General features: G+C 39.0%; 1 protein-coding gene across 15 annotated transcripts in view; it reads left to right on the plus strand.

Annotated features, from left to right (window-relative positions):
- The window catches only part of ZBTB20 (zinc finger and BTB domain containing 20), a 473,676-nt gene that overhangs the window by 191,290 nt on the left and 266,461 nt on the right, over positions 1-15,925 (plus strand). The window lies entirely within an intron of this gene.

Here is a 15,925-nt window from a genome sequence, read left to right on the forward strand (position 1 = left end):
TTTGCCTCATCTTCTTGCCTCTCCCTGCCTTCCACCACAAATTTTCTTTTTTTTCTTCCTTAGTAAAAATCCTACCTGGCATGGTATATTTTTCTAGTGTAAATGATCACTTTCAGCATTGAGGTGATAAAACATACTTTATGCCATCTTGGTTGCCCAAGAGATAACAAATAGAGTTTGAAAAGCAGATGGTTGACTAGAGAGCCCTAAGGTATCGCAGAGCTAACAGGTGCAGCTCCCTGTTCAGATTCTGCAATGCAAAAATATCCTGTTTCCCTGACAAACCAGAAAAAACCCCAGGAGAAACAGTAAAAAAGATGGACTTTAGGAGTCCAAATACACATAAATACATTTTTAATCGTGTTTATGGTAGGTGATGCAGGGACTATTTTTGTGCTGGAAGTAGCCATCCCTTGCTAAGAACAAGGCAAGCTGCATGGCTAAAGCAGAGTGCTGGGAGGTAGAGACCTGCACTGAATTCCATCATGGCTATTGATGAGCTGAGCGATTTGCAAAACTCTTTTCACGTCTGTTTCCCACACAAAAGCAGGACAGTAGCAGAGGAGTAACCAATGTGTCCTTCTACAGATCATTGTCAACCCTCTATGGGAGAGACTAAGGCAGGAAAAGTGTTTCCTACTGTTGAAACACTAAATACTGAGTCAACTCAGTGCATGTTTCTGAAATATAGAAAGTAAATGGTTGAATACCTCAAGCAAAACAACACATGTAGGTTAACAAGGAAAGAAAAATCATATCATCACCATTACCTGTTTCTAGTCCCATCTGTGCTACCTTACATGTTTAATATGGAGCAGACAAAGTATACAGTCAGCCTTCCAGTGGTGAAGGAGCTATGTTTGCACTTTTTCACTTGTCCTGCAGCTATTGATAACTTCAGATGTAATTTATACTTGGTTCTGTTCACACTGCCATAAATCCTGATTCAGAATGAAAATGGTTGGAGAATATCAATGCTTCATTATTAATAACATCATTAGTCCCTAATTTTGTGATCTTAAGCTTGAGCCATCCAACTGAAAATCCCTGGGGTGTGCTTACTGAATCCATGCTGGGAGCACATCATTGCTGTAGGTACTCCTAAGCACATTTAAACCTGGGATAACAGAGGACTGTGAAGTGATACCACCTCTCTCTAGAGGTCTGAAGCATTATCCTTGCAGGAGCAAATAACTTATACAAGTCAACAAAACAATGTTTTTTTGCATTGCTGGAAGTAGAAAAAAAACCAGAGACACTAACTTCTAGCCTTCTATTTGAGTAGTGGAGGATAGAGTCTTCTATTTCAGGGCAAAATAAAGGAAAAGGAAATTAGGAGGATAACTAATCAGAATTTTAGCTAGTACAAGAAATGAGGAAAGGGCATATAATGAACATGGCTCTTTTTGCCCAAGCATTAAATATTAACGTCTTTAAAATCTAGATTGCAAGGAAAGTGTTTCAGTGCGTTTAGTCCAATTAGAAAACTGATTCATAACCATAATCACATTTTAAAATGAATGAATACAGGAATAAGAAAGTAATATAGATCAATAATCTTACGTAAAAGTTTTTCTGGGAGTTATGGAATCTAGTGCATCATGCTCTCAATTTTTCCGTAAAAACATTTTTCCATTAGTCATCAGGTTGGAGCAAAGTTTATAAAAATTGGAAAAACAAGTCATAAGAGCTAAAACACATTTTGAAAAGTTAAAATGAAAAGATGAATAGGATGGAAAACTTTTTAGGAGTTGGGAGAAAAGAAGGTAAAAGGGAGATTTTTTTTTTCTGCTTTTGTTTAAAAGATGGGGTCTTGCTGGAGAATTAAGTTATAAGAATACCATAGCTGACTGTGAATATCTGTGATACTGTTAGAGGAAACGTTGCTCTCCTGCTCCTGTTTTCAGGTAAATTGCATTAGCTGTCCTGGTCCTTCAGTTCCACATAATTATCAGCTGAGTAGAAGGAGATCTCCCTACAGCTGTGAGTAGTAATGAGGCTTTAGCATTTGTTTGCACATCACTACTGGGATGTGACCTCTCTCCCTAGAAGGCTCACCTTTTCATTATAAAGGTGTTACTTCTTTTCTGCATGTTTAAGGCACCACTCAGGTGGTACAATCCCTTCCCTGTGCAGATGTAGAAAATGCAAACAAATAGAAGTTCCAGAGAGCTTCTTTAACCTTGGATGTGAAAGGTGATCAGTGATGGAGGTTTCGGATTATTGGGGCAGGACTTTTGAAGGAGAGAAAAACAATGGATACGTTTAGAATTGTACTTAGCATATTGCATAAGTGATGCAGGACATGCAGAGAAATGTCAGAAACATCTCCACTTAGGGAGGTGTCAGAGGCAGAATGACAGCTGCCATTCAAAACTCTGATGACATCTGAAATGTAAATAAATGTAAGGCAGTGATGGTGTCCTTTTTGAAGGCATTTCTTCTTTCCATTACAATTTTCCCCCTCACACCAGTTCATCTACTGTCCTCTGATGCAGAATTGATGCGATATCATGAAATTCCAAGAGGAATAGAAATCAGACAAAATGGATGCTGCTACAAAGGGCAGATTATCCTAGCTTTTTAGAAATAAAGGAAGTGGTGGTGTGAGTCAGTCCTCAGAAAGTGATGTTTGAAGTGAGATGGATAAAAGGTGCCGGGGCACAGAAGCTCAAGTGTTGTGAAGAGGTGATACTGCGTGGCAGATTTACCTGGGATTTATGTGCTGGCGGGAGGACAGGTGTTGGGGGTAGGAAGGCTTTTCATGATCAAGCAGAGTAGCTCAAAGCAGCAATGGTTTTATGTGTGTGAATGACAGACAGTGGTGAAACAGAGTACAGCAGAGTCCTAAACCAAATTACGGTGAGTGGGCAAATTATAGAGGGATTTATGCTCTATGCAGCTATGGCTCAGATGATTTGCCTATGTTTTTTCTTTTTCTCACACTATTCCAGATTTATTTTGTATTATGTATCATACCTATAATTGTTTTCTCTTGTTGTTTGTCTCCTGACATGTTTAATCCCACAGCACAGTCTAGTCTTGATGCTTTCCCTCTCCTTCAAAGAGTCCCAAGAGAGAGAAGCAAGGAAGGTAGATGTATTTGACTTTGGAAAATGATTTGATGCCAGTTGCAAAGGAAATAAAATATATCACAGGGGTCTGCTGCGGGGCGTGGAGTGAAAATATTGCTTGTTTGTGACAAAGGATTGCCTTGAAGACTGCTTTAGCTTGATCAGTCTGAAACCCATGTCTCACTGTTTCCATTACAAAGACTTTAATGTTCCTGTTTCTTTTGGAAAAGGACTTCATCTATTTTGAAATAAATCCAAGGCTCCCCAAATGTACTGTTTGCTTTCAGGCCCAGCACAAGAGAGCTGTGCATCAGGGTCACATTGCAGAGGGGCCAGAAGAATGTACATTCTTTGGGTCATGAGCCAGGTTAGCCAAGGAGTCTGCATGGGACCAGACCCATGGCAGCAGAGGACTGCATGGACTTGGAATGTGGGGACATTTGGCCAGCAGGGTTGTCCTGCAGTGCAGGGCCATGGCTCCTCCCCACCCTGGGGGCACAAGGGATCCCACAAGTGGTGCTGTGCTATGCTGGGCTGCAGTCAGATGAGATCTCAGTGTGAACAAGTGAAACCCAATAGATTTTTATCCCCCATACGGGTCATCTGGTTTGCATGTAGAAGGCAGGACTTTAGGACCTGTATTATGCATGAAGGCAGAGTGGTATTTGAATGATGGCATCTTGCCTTCAGATCTGAAACTCAGTGCTAGTCATTCCTTCAGTGGATCTCCGACTGGATATGTTCATAGGAATTGATCATTAGAAAGGCTTAGTACATTAATTCAAGTTCTCAGCAAACAGTGGCTCAATATCCTCCCCAGACTCCCAGGGACTTCCTATCCTGAAGGCATAGCTTTCTCACACATTTTTTTCTTTCCCTAATCTGGACATATCCCTAATCTCTCCCATCTTCAACCCCCATTTTTCTAGTTTGCAGCAGAGAACTATTTCAGTGCATACCTGTGGAGCTCATTCCCAACTTAGTGTTTTTATATTATTAGTTTCACCTAGTGTTAAAATACTGCTATAATTCCAATATGAAAAAAGAGAAAGATAGAAAAGAAAGAGAGACACAAGAAGGAAGGAAGGAAGGAAGGAAGGAAGGAAGGAAGGAAGGAAGGAAGGAAGGAAGGAAGGAAGGAAGGAAGGAAGGAAGGAAGGAAGGAAGGAAGATGTTTTTACATTAGACTTTGCTGATGTTTTTACATTAGACTTTTTTTTTTAGAAATCTTACAAGTTTTTTTTTTTTTAATTTCTACTTTTCTAATTCAGCTTTTAAAAGAAATCCTAAAAAACTCTCAAGTAAGATGAGTTCAAGTCAGCTGCTGCCAGTTGGTAATTCTTTGTACTTTAAGTGGGTTTTGTGTTTCTTATAGGCTAACCATTGTAGTCTGAAACAACTTGTTTTACCAATCCATGAATCCAGAAAAATACAAGTAAAGGTGACAGGGGTGTTTGCACTCCTAAGTTACTGATATGAGAAGATACCTCGTTTCTAGGAGACCACTCTCCTCCTCCTTTATTAACTTAAAAACTGTCTTCACAAGCTTGGCAGAAGTGAAGAGGCTATAAGGAGACCCAATTCCTACAGTTTTTTTTAAAACCAGAAATGAGTCAGAGGCAGAAATTACTCCTGCCTGCAGGGGTGGCTGTGGTGTGCAGTGAGCACACAGAGTGCAGAGAGCAGTGTGAGGGTTGTCCTTCCATCAGGGCCAGTCCCCTTCCCCAGACTGGTCTGGTGCTTCCTCCTCCTGAGCACTTGCCAGGTGCCAACGTCTCACTGCTGGAGGAACTGTGAGTGTTGGCCAGGGTGAAGAGCTAAAGAGCCTGAGAGGATGAAGTGGGAGAGGGCAGTCATAACTTGCAAGACTGGGAATATCATGGCCACGATGTCACAGAGGAGAACCCAAATGTAAAGGAAACCAAGCCTCCCTGATGCTGTCGCTTGTGGGATGACTTACTTAATTCACAGGACCTCTTGCCTGTCACCATATGCAGAGGTATTTCAACAAAGAAACACTGTTTTGAGATTAAGGAGGAATTGGAGGGAAAAAAACACAAGCTCTGGTCTGCTGATAATACACATGAACTTGACAAACTGATTGTAATGTCTGTGTCTTGAATTCTTTATCTCCAAGTGAAGAATTAAAATACATGTGTGCTTCAGAGGGGAGCTGAGATACTTCATCCATTTGGAAATGATTTTTCTCCTTTAGGAGACAGATGCTTTACCTTTTCCATGAAAAGTTGTAAATGTTTCAGAAACAATTAATGAAGCTTCCTGACATCCTCTTGGGTGAGGAAATATGATTGCTGTGGGAAAACTGAGGCAAAAATCTGTCATGTGAATATTTTATTTTAATAGTTAATGAACAGGGAAAAAAGAAAGTATTACTGTAAAACACATGAGCAAGATTGTGGAAAACTTCAGCAGAGAAAGGTTCTGAGATAAAATTCTCTCTTGATTAGCATCTCCTGAAGGTCAAAGTGTCTACTCAGTTTATAAGGAAGGGTTAAATTTGGCTCATGGTGTAAATATAATCAGGAGACTTACCTCTTAGTATACTTAATTTCAAAATGTACATGCTGCATAAGGCAGGCTTGTAGAGCAGAAGTAAATACTTTAACTACAGGAAAAGATAAACTTTCTCTGGTTTCACAACAGCAGTAGGGCTATTACTTTTTACAGGAAAACCACCAGCCTCATCAGTCAATGGCAAAAGAACTCCAGAAAAATGCACCACACCATCTCAAGGCATTGGTGTTGTGTACAAGCAACAACTCCTCTTTAAGGATTTGCAGATTGAGACACAGAAATGTAGCAGGCCATACAGCAAATAAAGTGGCAATTGAGAAAGAAAAAAACAGATGCCCTGACCTTTTCCACTCTGTTTAAATCAGAGGATCCATGGTCCTTGGAAGCACGCACACGTCTGTAGAGTTCAAGCTGATTTTTTTGCTTTCAGCCTCTGTGTAACCTCAGATGATCCAATTGTTTTGACTCTGTCATCCCAAGATCCAAGTCATTCAATCAGTAATCCTGGGTAGCCTCACTTCTTTAGCAGGACAAGCCTCCCATTTCTATTTAATATCTAGTGGATTTTGGACAAAACACATAGCAAGCAACAGTTTGAATTGCATTCACTACATTTTACTGGCAGATTGTAATTGTATGGATATGTATGTATTGAATAGGCAACTGTAATATCTGTGGCAATCCCTTTCCCCTCTTAGACATTTATCCTTTTTTATCAGTTCAGTGTGCAACTCTGTCTATTAGTCAAGCATAAGATAAATCAAGGAAAAAGTAAAAGATTCAGCTGGTAGGAAATGAAAAATGCATGGTGACAAATACAGAGCCACCCATAAGCATCAGATCCGTACTGACACTCAATGATTATTTTAAATTTCTATTTGTCTGGGTGATTTTGCCTTTTTTTTTTGGGGGGGGGGGGGGTAAGCTTCTCAAGAGTCAGCAATTACTTTATATTCATGGAGGTCAATGAGTGGTGTACCATGCACTTGAGGTGGAACAGACCAGTACTCCACATTGTGAAAATCTCACCCCTAAATAAATCCAGGTTCATATGAAAAAAAAAAGCCCCAACAACAACTGAATAACTGAAACACACCTTTGCTTTTGTGTTCCTGAATCAGATACAAAAGACAATGAACAGAAATGGGCATTATTTCATATCCAGGGAGAGTTGGTGCTTTCCAGTACACTAGCCTTATTTAAAAATTGCTTGATTTTCAATTGTCTTGCAGCCCACCTCATCTGTGCACCCAGAGGATATTCCTCTGGCCTTTTAAAATCCACAAAGTTGTTGGGAATACTAGAGAAGAACACTCTTCTCTTTCTACTTGCTTATGCAATTCCTAACTGGTAACACAAAAAGATATAAAAGCTAATTCTGTGAGGCTCTTCTGGGAGAAGAAGGTTCATTGGGGGAGCACTGGACTTCTGAGGTCAGAAATCATATACTAATTACCCAGCAGTGTCACAAGTTTTGGGCTGCTCAGTTGCTCTCCCTGGAGAAGGGCAACACTCTCCAGCACAATTGGAGACAACATTCTCCAATTCTCAAGTTGTCTTGATGCCATATGTGCCTGATCCCTGATTATGCAGTGGGGTTAGTCATGATAGCTGAGAGTTATCCTGATTTTACTGCATTTCTGTTGTTCAAAGTGTATTAAATGGCTGTAGTTTCCTCTGGCACTAAAATCTGAATGGTCCCTTAGTTTGTAGAGAGGGGAAAACTCACTGGTGGTGTTCATGACAAATATGTGAACTGACCACTTCCATTATGGCCATATTGGAGCCTGGATTCTCTAATAACTGTATCAAAAGAAGGCATAAGATGGAGGAGATCTAGTTGCCAACAAGTCTTTAAGCATAAGAAATAGATATTTGCATTCTTTTGTCCCTGAGCTGTAAATCAGGAGGGACAGTCCTCACTTTGAATGCCATGCTTATTCTCAGCATGATGTGTGTGGTGAAGAAGGCATTGAAAGAAAGCATAAAGGCTAGGATAACATCAAAGAAAATGCTTCAATTTTTATTCTCCCTTCCATGGTGGATAAATTAAAACAGAATGAAACACCAGCAAACTTGAAAATAAAAGCAAATGTGTATGTGTGGACTATGGCAATTCATTCTGAAAATCAAAGTAAATTCTTCCCCCTCCCAAGCCATTGTTCTAATGATGTAATGCTCTAACAACCTAATCCTCTACCTTGCTTTCTTTGGTGTACCTTCTCAGATTCATTATGGTGACTTGAAGATTTTTGATGCCCTCTTGCTTTCAGGTTGGCTTTCAGAGCCACACCAGGTAACTCTGCTGAACCCAGCAACTGCTGATATTGCATTACTGCTTGGAACAGGATGTAAAGGGATGTCACTTTATTGCACCAACACTCTCAGTAGGCATTGAAATAAAAAGTTCAAACACACCCCCACTGAGTGCCTAACATGTGGTGGTGACTGTAGGAAAATAGGAAGTAGGAGCTTTTCAGGCAGAAGAACTCTTAAGTAGAGAACCTCAGTCTGCAGCCTCCTTTGAATTAGGAATCACATGGCACAGTAGCCTTTTTATTAAAAAAAAAAAAAAAAAAAGAAGTGTCTAATCCCCTTTTTTCCCCCTATGGCTTTGTGCTTTATTTTATTTTACAATCATCATACCCTGTATGGCAATATCCTGCCTAGCAGGCAAACATTGCTGCAGAATACAATCCCAAGCTCCACCAAACCATTCCCACAGTCCAGACAGGGCTGCCTCCTGCCTCAGGACACACCAAGACAGTCACAACAGTGAATTCCATTCAGCTGGAACTAAGAGAAGCCTTTACTATTCAACAGAAATAAATCCAGAGAGTGACTAAATGAGTTCTCAAGTAGCAGTTAAGGTAAAATATGTGTGCATGAAAGGGCTGTAAGAGTCAAATCCTGGGTGTGTAATGTGGAAGCCAATTGTAATCAACGGCTTACTTTTCACGTGTTCTGTGAGGAAGTGTTTAATTGTTTTCCCAGCTTTGTGATGGAAGGTGCCTCGTGATGCATTTCCCCCATGCATTCTGCCACAAGGGGTTTCCCATGTGTTATGTGGCAAGGCAGGGCTGAAGCAGGCATTGTGCCACTGAATTCCCCTCTAGTCTTGGGTGAGTTAGTGATTCTGTTTGGGTTTGTGAGCTGAAAAGAGTAGGAAGGCTTCTGCCATAAACAACTTGTGAGAATTGTTGATGTATTAGGGGACAAAGAACATTGATCTTAGTAATACATTTGTCTGAATAAGCACATCAGTGTTTGGCACATTGTTATTAACACCTTTGTGCACTCCTTTTCTTCCTCAAAGACAAAGTGCATGCATACAAATAAACCCACATTTTCAACTTTTATGTCAGTGCATTACTATGGGGACAGAGGAAAGACATCCAGCTGTACAAATATACTAAATACATCCTCCATTATTTGTGGCAAAATTAGTTTTTTGGACCCTACTGATTAGAACAAGACACATAGTTATTACTGAGGATATCAGCTGTAGGAAAGAAACACTGTCTCATCTTTATACCACATATCCCATTCTTTTGTCAGCTTACATTATAAATAAATAACAAAGCAATTTGACACATGCCCATTGATTAAAAATAAAAGTTGTCAGAGTGAGAGGAGAAAGACAAAAATATGAATTATTAATAACAATATTAAGCAATGCAAAAAAGATGCTTAACATGCAGGAAAGTCCCTGAAAAGTCACTTAGTGAAGGGGAAAGAAAGGACAGCCATGAAGACCTTCCTTCTACTTCTACTTACTTTGTCTTTTCTTTGCTACTTTGGCCCTTGGAGGTTGAGGTGACTATGTGAAAAAGAAGGATGATTCTGTTAATTTGTGTAATCTTGTTTACCTCATCTCTGGTATTTCTAACATGTGCTGCCTGCAAACATGGAAGCTTCACATAGGGAATGGAGTTGACTTAAAGTGATTGTGTTGTCTCATGATTGGGATTGGCCATTTTATATTACTGAGCAATATTCCTGGCACCCAAAAGTGGGTTTGAAAGACCAATTGACAGCCCTGGCACGTCATGTGGAGAAGCTGAGCTAATTTATACTCTACATTTTGTATATCACACATACCTGTAATTTAATATGCAGATATTAAGGTATACAAAAATGCTAGTAGTAGTTTGTGTTCTGTACTCTGTAATGCTCCAAAGGATAAAACATAAACAGTACCCTAGTAGCTGGCATAATTATGCATTTCTTTTCCCACCTTCTGTCGCTTATTTTGGTTGCAAGTATTTAAATGCTTTCATTTATCAGACCAGTTTGAATGGCTGTTGGGTATATTGACCATCCTGGCAATACTTAATTTTCCATCTGTGAAGATCAGATTTCTTTTTTTCACTGAAGAGGAAAGGAGGAAAAAGTATACTAGTGAAGAGGAGAGGAGACAATTGCACAATTTTCACAAAAGCTGCAGGAAACCCCTCAGTGACAGTCCTGTTTGCTGAAGAATGCTCTTGCCCTAAAGCAGGTACAGTGTGTACTATCACAACAGAATAGCTAATCAGAAAGTTTTTGTGGTAGTACCAGAAGTCTGCTCATGGTTGAAGTCATGCTGTCTCTAGAGGGGTATTTTATATTAGACTTCCTCATGGCCAGTCTGAGCATTGTATTATTTGTAGCTGGGGAGATGACATCATCTTAAAGAAAGAAAACCTGCAGGATCAGTAAGGCTCCTACCCTGTGCTTGTGATGTGAATGTTTTGAATTAACAAACTGTTAATGAATTCACAACATGATCTCCCAATTATTGTGTGTTCATTCTGGAAAGCTTCTTTTCATGTATCTTTGATTCGCATAATGGCTAAGCACTTGTAGCTTCTATGGATTTCATGGAATTCCAGAAATGCTGAGAGCTTCTGAAAGCCAGGGTCAAAGGATCCTCATTGGCATTTAGCTACCTGTGGTGTAGGTACCTCCATCCTCATTTGGGCTCCCTTTGCACTCAGCTGAAGAATATTAGGCTCTTAGAGGTGTCATTCAGCCTGTCACAAAGAAAGGCATCTGAAATACTCCCACATACAAGGGATCACTTCTCTTCATAGGTTATAAAGTCTGGATGAAGACTGTAAGCAGTTCAAAAGTTATCTGAAATTCTTTTATGCATGTTGTCACAAGCTTAATAACCAAAATTAGGGAGTTGCCCTAAAAATGTTAGTCTTCACTTTTCTGTTTCTCTGTGTACAATGGGAGCACTCTGCAGGTTTGCAGGTTATAAGAAAATGGACTTCTCTGGGTACATCATTATAATGATGCAACTACTTATTAGACCCTAAATGGTTTGCATTTACATTTTATGAGCTCTTTTTAGTTTCCACATACATAAGGTGTAAAGATTAGCACTGAGTGGATATGTCTCAGCTTTGGTAGCTTACACTATTCCTGAATTTGGCATATATTAAATTATTGGTCTTAAATATTAATTGATGTAGTCTGACTCCCCTTAGTACTTCCAATCTGCTGTATCTGATCCCCAAGGTTTTGGTGAACATTAATTTGTGCATTAAAAGACTGAATTTAAGTTAATTTCATTGGTTTGAAAAAGTTACACGTACCAATACTTGCTTGACAGAGCTCAAGTACAGACCAAACCAAGTGGAAGGGGACAGCTCCTGGGACAAGACTGAGATGATGGAGAGGGCAAAAGCTGCCCTGTCTCACACATACCCAGAACAATAAGCTAAAGTCAGACAAAAACATGTAAAGAGATCCTAGCATTTTATGCTACTCTTTGTTGGAACTTAAAGGCAATAATTTCTTAAATTGTTTTTGTCTACTTGCACCGTATGTAGCCTTATTCTAAAGTCTTGTACAAATGTCTGCAAGGAAATCTTTAGACAGTCGAAAATTCTTTCCTTTGAAAGAGAGACTCTTAAGAAAGCGAGTAGGCTTTAAAATTCAGCAAGGCAGGTTAAGACAACCTTTGATAAGGAATTTTAAAAATCTGGGAGAAAGCACTTTAATAATACCATTATGGTACTTTTCATCAGCCTTACTGCACCCATGTGCCGTATTTCAGCTCTGTAAACTGAAGCTTATTTATGCTAAATGATTTGCCCAATATCTTATCGTGGGTAAGTGGCAGGCCAGAAATGGAACCCAGGAGTCCTAATTTGATTTCTTTTTGAATTCAGAGACAGTATAATGCCCCTGAAAGAAAAACACTCAAGAATTCAACAGGAGCACTCTGCTTGAGGAGTCTCCCATTTCAATAAATGTGTGGTTATAGTATGTCTGTGCTCCACTGACCGAGGTCCCCGAGGTTGCTTTCAATCCAAACCCATGTCTCCTCTGTGGGTGCCCATTGCTCTACCAAGTCTTTCACTGCTCTAAACCAAAAGTCTTGCTCTTAATGGCCATATTGGGGAAAATACAGCCATGGAAAAGTGCCACCACTGCCAGCGAGAAAAGCAAGTACTGGTGAAATAAAAAGAAACTGTAGAGTATAAAAATATAGGCTGCAGTTTGAATGCTTCTACCAATGCTGGGCTTCTTACTTTGGAGCAGTGAAGATGAGAGAGCAGATGATATTATTTATCTTTACATCCCTGTCTAATCATATTTGCCGTCTCTGTGCGATCTTCAATAAATATGGATAAGTCTCTGTGTTTTTAAATTCATATTTTGAAATTTGACAATGCATTGTGTGAGCTTTACAGGGAGGTATTTCTGGTTTTTGAGAGAAGCCTCTTCTTGTCAGCTTGTCTTCCTGGTAGCTTTCATAGTGTGTGAAGAAGGAAGGTAAGAACTAGGGCAAATAATAGCTTCTTCCTGCAGCATCTGGGCAAACATTTGAAATCAGTGGGTTAAATTTGTTGGCTGGCATAAGAGAACAAGTGTAGTCTCTGGATCTAGTCTGGAAAATTCAATCACATAATCTTGAAAGGAAAAATCAAGAGTCAGGGGAAATACAGTCCAACACGATTTGTTCAGTCAGGACTTTGTTTGTGAATTCCTGTCAGGATTGACCTCAGTGTATTTATAAAACTTAAAAGGGATGTTCTTTCTTACAATTCCAAATTTTCCCTTGTTCAGAGGAAATTTTGCATACGTTACAGCCAGTTTAATTTGCAGGGACAGAGTATGAATTTCCTCAACCATGACATGGAGGGCACAAAACGAAGTTTTTGTGAGCCGAGTTTTTCATTAATGTCATATTTTATGCTTAGCCAGAAACAGAAGGAATCTGACTTTTTTACATTTTTGCTGAGGATAAGAAGTTCTGAAAGCAGCGAGTAGTTGGAAAGGTAGCCATGCACTGTGTGTATAATGAAGGCTCAAGCGTGGGTGTTTGTTACCACATGAGATGCTGTAGGATACACCACCTGGCCTTCAGCTGCTTTTCCCAAAGACATTTATCTCAGAAGTGGGAAGTCCTATCTGCTAACCACGTCCAGATGTGATTAAGCCAAAGTGCTTTTCTGATGGCACTTGAAAGCTATGTTTAAGCAAATGCCTTGAGCCCTAAGCCCCAAACTTTACATACGTGAAACCACATATAGGGTATGATTTATTGATGATAATCCTACCATAGAGTATTTCTGGACAAATCCTTTTAAAGCAATTATTAGAGGAAATTTCTGAGTCTGTTAAAATGGTGTATAATATAAAGAAGAGGGGTGAGATCTAGAATACTTGATTTCAATAATGCTGATTTGATAACATCAGTGACCCTCTGGCATTTTAGGTGAGCCTATAGGCCAAAATTTTTGCCTGTAAAGGCTCTTTCTGCTTGTACCATGTGCTGGGGGCATGATGGGCACTTAGAAATAATCAGCAACAGTTTAACTGTTCAGATACCTGACACAGTATAAAAGCTCCCTCAGCACATTTGCTGTGTGTTGTGAATAGAATATGACTTGAGTTCCCAGATTGGAATGAGTTCACGCCTACTAACCCTAGAAAAGTTTATTAGAAGTAGAATTTTTGTATTTAACCTCTGTATTAATTGCAATACACATCAAACAAAAATGAAAAACAGTTTATGGCATTATTTCTGAAATCTGTGCAGGATACAAGAGGAAAGTATTAAGTATCTGCAGTTTGGTAAAATCTGAAGTACAAAGGAAAAATGTGTATCATCTGAAGTAACTCAAGGTGTATACCATAAGTTTCAAGCATTTGGATTAAAATTCTAGATAGTGTATAGCGTGAGTTGATCTTGTCCTAGTCCATGGGCATTATATTTTCTAAGCTGGGAACATAAGGGTATATATCAACTAATCAGATATGATCAGTCTGATCTGCTGGGTCTTTATTTTTTGAAGACATAATCCTTATTAAAAGCTACACTGTGAAGTTTGAACCTTTTTCTTCCATTTCAGGCACAGATGGTTTTCTGCAGCTATTTTTTACCATAAAAATAAGAGTAACATCTTTTACAAACTCATCTCAGACCTTATTCTAGCAAAGCTCCTATTGACTTCAGTTTTTTTTACCTAAATAGAAACCAAATCAAAAGTTAGCAAAGTATTTCAGGATTATGATCTCTATTTAGAGGGACTTAAAAGAATAGATTTATTTGGTGGTGAAATCTGAGGAGCTTTTAATAATGGCCAGTCTCCTGTTTAAAACTTTTCCAGAAACCTATATTTTGTTGACAATCAGCACTGACAGGTTTAGTTTCATGAAACTTCATCCTAGAACCAAACTTAGAAATTAGCAAGGTCAGTTTATTTATTTTATTCTTCAATTGTTTCCAGTCTTCCACAATGGGCAGTCTCATTTGTTCTCTGTAAGCATAGTACAGGAGAGAGGGAATGTAAACCTTCCTAATGACCATGCAGTGGAATAAGATACTGTTATCCTGGCAAACTTGGTGTTAACTTTCTAAATTAACTGGTGTAATTTAGAAAGTTGTAAGCATTTTCTTTTTTTAATTTTTGATGTTTCTGTTTTTCATATGCTCTGCCTTGGTAAAGGCAAGGTTTATGATCTCTGACAGATTTATTTTGATTGTGCTCAGTACTTGGTGAATTTGGGGAAGCCACTGTTACTCAGTGATCTTACTTGGTGATTTGTGTTCTGGTTGAAACTTGGTTTGGGAGATAGGAAGATGAGGATCACATCTCCAGCTATCATCTAGGGTCATTAAGTGGACTCCAGCCAACTATTTCCAGTGCACAGGTGCTGGTAGCATTGATTAATTCATGATCACAAAGTGCTTTGGTCTACTGGCATAAAAAGCAGAATAGAAGTGCAAAGTGTTATTAATGGAATGACTGCTTGACATACTTAATATATGATTTTAAATATCCTTTGAGGCTAGATACATTATGAGTGTGAGGGACTTGATTGAAAGTAGTTATGGTTATTTTTTTAATTGAGAAGAACAGATCATTACTGAGTCCATCACAGTTTCAGCCATCATGATAACCTCCTGGTTAGGATTATGGGTCAATTTGGTTCATCTTACTAACATATGGCCTCGGAACTGGTAGCATCTTTGGAGTTTGGGGAAATGCACAGTCACTTTTTGTGTTGATGGCTGGGAATTTCTTTTCCTCTCCTAACTAGACTTATACAAGCTTTCAGCTGTGATTTTATTTCAAAAAGCAACATCATGCTGCAAGACATGTATTTCCCCCTTTTCCAGGTGGAAGAAATTTGTAGTTGTTTAGGAACTCTGTAAAACATAACATTAATTCTGGTTGTATTTACACTGGGACAAACCTCACCCTGGTTTACGTTAATATGATATTTACCACTCTGTTACCAAAGCCAGGATTTGGCGTATGAGAGTCCTTTCCTGTTTAGTGGGAAGCGCTTGCTGATTGACCACTTTGTGAAGTCATGGATATGTTATGCTATCCAGCTTTTCTACAAGGCTCTTTTTGTGGAATTTCAGTGTTTACGCATGATGTGAAAACCAGAAGGATGTGCACACCTAGATTAATGTTTCACTTTGCTGGCAGTGGTTGCAGTTTTACTGAAAGTGTCATAATAGCTGATGTTTTTCTTAAAGATTGTACTCTTGAAGTAAACAGATAATGTCAAGTTCTTTGTTTTTTGTTTATAATATAAGTTTCTAGTCCTCGTGATTGGAGGGAAGATACTGAATTTATGATCAAAGCATAATACAAAGACTCAGAAATGAAAAAAACGATAAATATAAAGGCTGGTGCTTATTTGATTGGTTAATAATATTTTTAAAACTTCAGAATTTTCAGAGGAAATATGGGGAAAATTCTGAAAGGCAGGAGGGAAACAGCATGAGCTCAGGATCAGCAGTAGCTCATTTGCATTTTGTTTTCAGCTTGGTCTGAGGAATAGTTTAGTGGTCTGAA

Source organism: Lichenostomus cassidix, chromosome 1 (genome assembly GCF_008360975.1).
Source record: "Lichenostomus cassidix isolate B80296 chromosome 1, HeHo_3.0, whole genome shotgun sequence".
Taxonomy (NCBI): domain Eukaryota; kingdom Metazoa; phylum Chordata; class Aves; order Passeriformes; family Meliphagidae; genus Lichenostomus; species Lichenostomus cassidix.